The sequence below is a fragment of the Artibeus jamaicensis genome, unplaced genomic scaffold, assembly GCF_021234435.1.
Source record: "Artibeus jamaicensis isolate MK-2021 breed Jamaican fruit bat unplaced genomic scaffold, CSHL_Jam_final contig_465, whole genome shotgun sequence".
NCBI classification, from domain to species: Eukaryota; Metazoa; Chordata; class Mammalia; order Chiroptera; family Phyllostomidae; genus Artibeus; species Artibeus jamaicensis.
In genome coordinates, this window is record NW_026521843.1 from 4,449,791 (window position 1) to 4,456,435 (window position 6,645).

At 44.8% G+C, this 6,645-nt stretch overlaps 1 long non-coding RNA gene across 1 annotated transcript; it reads left to right on the top strand.

Annotated features, from left to right (window-relative positions):
• Positions 1-412: 412 nt before the first annotated feature.
• Positions 413-4,062, top strand: LOC128627685 (uncharacterized). The gene is made up of 3 exons (XR_008391964.1): positions 413-501; positions 3,410-3,481; positions 3,895-4,062. It is a non-coding gene; the product is annotated as an uncharacterized LOC128627685 (long non-coding RNA).
• The last annotated feature ends 2,583 nt before the right edge of the window (positions 4,063-6,645 follow it).

Sequence of the window (6,645 nt, forward strand, 5' to 3'; positions counted from 1 at the left end):
AAAGCAGCGTGCGATGTTTTTGATCTAATCTCTTGCATATTCTCCACGCTTTAGCCACACTTAACCATCATTCCGGGGCTCATCAGCGTCTGGGCTCAGTATCTGTTTGTTTGTCTGCTTTTTAGGATGTCCGTTCCCCACTCCATGCCAAGAAAACCGCAGCGAAGGAAGCAAGTGTGATAGAAAAAGGCATCGTGAAGAATTCTATGGTGATGGAGAATCTCCCCGTTTGTGTCTGCGTTTGTGTCTGAAAGTCATGTAAGTTGGGGGTCCATGGAAGCCTGTGCCTTCCTTTTGTTTCTTCTCATCTAATCCTGGGCGGGAGGTCACTGTGGGTGTGAACTGGGTGGGAGGCGATTGTTGTCCTTGCTTGGTGCTGTGCCCCGGAGCTCTGCCCCTGGCCTTTGGCTGACAGCAGGAGCAGCTGAAAATGGACAAGCAGCGAAACCTCCGCAGCGAGGAGCCTTATGTGGCCGGAGGCAATGCTACAACGGAAAGCAGGTAAATTTACTCAGAGCCGAAGAAGATCTTCAGCAGTTCTGGGAAATAACGATGGCCAGTGTCTACGTGTTATTGTGTGCCAGGCACCGTGCTAAACATTTTACATACCCGACCGCTTTTACTCTTTAAAACAAGCATGTGAGACTTTACTTATTTTTATCTGTACTTTACAAAGGAGAGGGCTGAGCTCTAGGGAGATGAAGTAAGTTGTCAGGATTGGAACCAAACTGTCTGATGCCAAAGTCTATTATTTACTATCTTTGAAATGTCAGTTCCTCAAAACTCTTTGGACAAAGGGGATTGATTAGATGAGTGGTTTTCAAACTGTTCGACCTTGATCTACAGTGCGAAATATATCATGACCATGACCCAGGCCGCACTTACACATATACCTTTCTCACACACACACACACACACACACACACACACTGATTTGCTCTCACATACTCACATACCCACTTACAAAAATATGGAACTAAAACAGAAGCTTCACAAGGCAATAATTGATGTTCCTATATGTTTTCTATTAAATTTATATTTCATTGTAAAAAATGCTAATTGTGACCTGCAAATTTGTAGATTTTCATTTTGAAAATCTACACTTTGAAAACTAGTGAATTAGAAGGTTTTTCAAGTCATCAAATTCTTATGTTCTGTATTTCTTTTTTAAATTATTTTATTGTTGTTCAATTACAGTTGTCTGCATTTATCCCTCCTCCCCCTTGTTCTGTATTTCTTGCAAATGCTGTTGGGTTTCTCCCATCCATTTATCATCCCAGAAAATACCTTCTCATCCCGTGAGATACAAACATTCAGCATTACGTGGCCATAATGTTAGGGTATCATGTTGTAGAAATTGTTAAAATGTATTTTGTAATTTTTGTGTATTTGGTGACAGGACTATTTGCTTTTATTTCTCTTATTTACCAGAAATTGTTTCCCTCTGATCATTTCCATCTGCACTTTCAGAGTGGCCTGGCAGGGTGGAGAATGTCTTTAAGTTACGAGGGCATTGTGTCCAAACAAAAGGAATATTCAGAATAGTGTTAATTAGAAGAGCAACAGGCTTTGGCTCCCGTGCAAATGGAGCATAACTGAAATAGAATCGAGTTTTTTGCAAACGGGATTTGAAACTTTGGTGGAAAAACTGGGAAGATAAGTATTCTCAAAGATAAGCAACTGCAATCTGTATATGTAAATGAGTTCAATTAATTTTAGTGGGCAAATGAGAAAATCAATGATTTTCAAAATCGAGTAATTTGGTAACTATTAAATTCATTAGTCTTTCTGTTTTAAACTTAATTATTCATGTATTGAACCAGATTGAAGCATAATTTATGGAAAACTCATCCTTAAATTAATTACATGCAAGACTTTCCTCCTACAAATGGGAGCATTGAGGATGAAATTGTAAGTGATTACAATCGGTGCAGGCTGTGGAATCCTTTGGTCACGCTCCTTCCGGTCCAGTGTGGCAGGTGGTATGGAGCAGGGGCACCCCAGCCTTGACTCAGGCCGGGGTTTGAACCTCGGGGTTGACTCATCTAACTGTGGCCTCTCGGGGAAGCTTTCTTAGCATCTAAAGAACCTCAGTGTTCTCACCTATTACATTAGGAGATTATACCTATGCCGCAGAGCTGTTGTGAGGGCTAAAGGACACGTGTGTCCAAACCTTTAACAAAATACCAGGCACAGAGAAGACACCATAAGTGTTGCTCCCTCCCCTCCCCATCTTCTTCCCATCTCCCACTTTAATTTTTGGCTAGAGGAGGGCTTGTTTCTGGGATTGCTTTAAAGAAGGGGTACATGGTATGGTCAGTAGTAATGTAACAGGGTACAGCCAGGGCCCTGCAAAGAGGAATTTCTAACAGGGTCCAGAATTTGGGGTGTCCAGGAAATAGAGAAATATAGGATATCCCCACCCCGATAAGTCTGGATGGGGGAAGAGACATATGAAGCATGGCCACTGAGAGATATTTTGCAGACTAGCTTCATACCTGCTGTGCAAAAATGGTTGTTTTGTATATCAATAACAGCAGCCTAGTCTTCCAGCTGGAACTGAGGAGCCAGAAGGTACACAAAACTTCGACCTGCGAAGTAACTGTGAGGCAGTTCCCCCTGGTTACAGCACCTGTGTGAGCTCGGGGTGGTTTGCTTCTCGCTACCGGGCCATGCCTGCCCAGACTTACTGTGGCAGCCCAGAAGGTCTGGAAACTGCGGGGGTGCTGGCCGGTGCGGCCAGTTGCGGAGGAAGATTCCTGCCGGGATTTAAGCCCAGGGGCAGCACTGGGGGTTTGAACCACGTGGTTTTGGGGTTCTGGACCACGTGGCTTAGGCAGGAGAAAAGCAAGATGCAGCAGACATGTGGAGCTCTTTCTTAGTGGTTTGGGAGAGACAATGCGAGAAGGAAAGGGGTGAAAGGACTCTTGCTGGGGTCTGTGAGAAGGGGCCACTCGAGTTTGGATTGAGAACTGGGGATCACAGAAGTGACACAGCTGATGGTGCTGGGGACCATGGGAGGCCTGCAGCTGAGCAAAATTACCGGGAGGAACCGGGAGTCTAGTCGAGCTGCGGACTTCTATTTTTTTCTTGAGATACAGGGCCCCTGACTGGCCTGACTGGGCAAAGTGGGGAAGGAAGGACTGCGTGTTTGTGGGTGTTTTATAGGGACTTTGCTAAACCTGTACAACTTTTGAATAAATAATTTTTTTCCATTTTACCAAGCTCTGGCATTTAGTGTCCCAATTCCTCAGGGTGGAATTCCTAAAGAATCCACAGTGAGAGAGAGACCCTGTATCTGGGACCACCCCTCACCCCCGCGCCCTGTAACAGTATCTTGTACCCAGGCCCCACGGGTCCATTTTGTAACAGTAATTTCATCTGATAGAGTTCTCTGTATCTCTTGCAGAATCATTTCTATCAAGACACTGATGGGTTTTAAAAGCGCTTCCTTGGAATTATTGAAGAGGCCAGACAGCAGGTGAGGCAGAAAAGAGTTCATGTGTTTGATCTTCTGATTTTACTTGCTCATCGCAGTGACTGGTTCTTCTGATGCCTTGTGTTTCCTGCCCTCACCACACGGTCTCCTCGGGACAATCACTAAAGCTCCCACTGATGACTTTTGAAATAAGGACGGCAGGCATTTTTGTTGACATTGTACAGATAAGCAAAATAGAGGCCCAGAGGGGTTGAGTGGACTGCCCAGCGTTGCAGAGGTAGCAAAAAGGGAGGTCCAAACCCAGGTCTGTCAGGTTCCGAGTTTGGAGCTTTATTCTTCTGAAGCAACAGCCTCCGTTGTTCTGTCCCGAGCTCACTGTCCGGGGCCCGGATGATGGATAGTTACCCAATGTTGATAACTCTTCTGTGAGCACTCTCTCTGGTGTCCGTCTCCAGACTTCTACTTCCCGGCTCTGGTCTCCGCCCACTGCAAGCCACTCAGTCTCCTCCTGGCTTATTGGTCGAAGGACATCGCAACGTGACACGGGTTTTCTTCCCCTAAACCGTGTTCCAGGCTCATCTTCACCAGCCTTCTAGCTTATCCTCTCTCCTGAGGATCCACTTCTGCAGGTATCACCTTGTCTGGTGCCTGGGCCCTCTCTCGAGGACACACAGCCATCTTGTTTATAACCGTATCCCTAGCGCACGATATACTCGGTGAAGAGCGGGTGTTGAGAAAACACTCGTTAAGTGAGTCACTAACAGACCTCACCTGGCCCTAGTCACGTATCAGAACTTCCATGGAGTTTAAAACTTTTTTCAGTCTATTTGTTTTTAACAGTTTTATTCATTTTATTTTTAGATAGAAGTGAAGAGAAGGAGAAAGAGGGGGAGAGAAACATCAGTGTGTGGTTGCCTGTCACATGCCCCTCACCCAGGCATGTGCCCTGACTGGGGATCGAACCGGTGACCCTGTGGTTCTCAGGCCAGCGATCGATCCACTGAGCCACACCAGCCAGGGCTCAATGTAGTTGTTTTTGTAGAGGGGAATTCTCTTTGTTTGTGAAGTATGTAATGTATACTAAAAAGTCTTAAAAATGTATGTGAAGATTAGTTTATGATAATAAATTGAAGACCACGTACCCACCACCTGGGTTTGGAGACAGGACGTGACTGGGAGCTGAGAAATCTTCTGTCCATCCTGGTCCTGGTCAGATACGCTGTTTCTCCTGCTCACTTTCAGCTCTGCGGCCCCCTCCCTGCTTCCGAGAGGAAGTCACAATCCCGAGTGAACCCCTTTCCTGTTTTCTTCATAGTAGCTCACCTTCCAGAACGGCCCTAGGTAAGACACAGCTGTTTTGCTTTGTCTGTGATGAGTTTTCAATGATTTGAATGATTCTGATGCATTAGTCGGTGGCCCAGTTCTTTCAGGCAACACCATTATTTAAATTAATGGCACAGACATAGATGAATTCCTGTTGGTGAATGTAGGTGTGGCTCATTCGTTTCCCTGGCTCTGTGATATCCACTGCATTCTATACAACTATCCATTGTAATGTTCTAGTATTGATTGGTACTATTCTAGTACAGTGTTTCAGTTATTTCTAGTTTCTTGACATAATGAATAAGCTCCTATAAATATACTTACGGAAATAAATGGGCAAAAGTTCTTCTGGAGTACATGATCAGGAATGGAAGGACTGGGCTGTAGTTCACATCTCCGTTTAACTGTCGCAGGCAACAGCAAACGCCACTTTCTACGTCATCAGTGGTGGGTAAGAGTCCCCGTTTCCCAGATTCTCATCCGACTTTTACACGTTGGCCAATCTTCTAGGTGTGAAATGACGTTTTCTGTGATTTAAATTTGTATTTCCCTAATGACTAATGGTGGTGAGTCTTTTAATATGTTTACGGGCTGTTCAGGTTTCTTCCTCTGTGACCACGAGGTCTGTGTGACATCCAGCCATGTGACATGAACAACGGAGACACTTACCAAAGAAGATACAGGACACAAGAAACATTCACTGGACAGTGATGCCTCAAGTCCCCTTCAAAGTAGGCACCCTGGGACCTCAGCTGCCCTGTTGTATTTTCCTGAATCTCACTGATGGTCTGAACTCTCTTCCCTTTCAAAGGTGATTTTAGCTTGGGCAGAAATCACAGGGCACCAAATCTGGGCTGTAGGGGGGCTGAATCACCTGGGTGATTTGTTGTCACCAAATTTGGTGATTTGATTTCACCAAAAAACTCTGCATGAGACGTGATGACCAAGTGTTATTGTGATGAAGCTGCCAATTACCAGTCGCCCATAACTGCAGTCTTTTGAATCATCTGAATAGTTTCTTTGGAGGAATGTTCAAGCTTAATGCATAATTTGATGCAGATGTGTTGCTCTACTGGCTCAGTCATTTTGAATGTGATGGCCACACAGTACACATGCTCACTCAATGGTGTCTACTGCCCCCACTGACTAGTATAGCGAAGTCATCATTGTTCACACATGTGCATTCCAGTCCACTCTCCTTGGCTGCCAGGTTACATCAATGTCATGCAAACCGTTCTATCAACAATGGCTGGACTTTTTCTGGACCAACCTGGCATATATCTTTTACTATTAAAGACTTTTAAAAATATCTTTTGATCAAGAAGAGTGACTGGAGGAAGGAAGGCTGGAGAAAAGGTCTAGTTGAGAAATAAGAATGGAACTATCTTTGGGGTTCTCAACAGGGAAACAAGCAAAGGCCCCTCTTTATTGGGTGCTCACTCCAACTAGGCACTTGTTAGGGTACTTCTATGTATGATTTCATTTAATTCTTACTCCCTAATTATTTCAGATGGTTGCATTCTACAGAAACCACATGAAAAGGGAAATGAAGCCTCACAGTACCACCATCAGAACCAATGCATCTTCTTGCTGTTGTTGTGGATGTTGGCCCTCGTGCGTATGTACTGCTGAAATCATACAACTGATGGGATATTCTAATGAACTTGAAATAATGAGCTACCAGCGGCTTAGAAGCTAGACAGCCTGAACACCAAGTTCACATGACCTCGAGTTAATTACTTGACTTCCCTGAGAATCAGTTTCTCCATCTGTAATATGTTCATTCAGCCAATAGTTATTGAGCATCTATTATGTGTCAACCCGGACACACAGCAGGGAGCAAGGCAGGCGAGGCCCCTGGCTTCATGGGGCAGACGGACCCA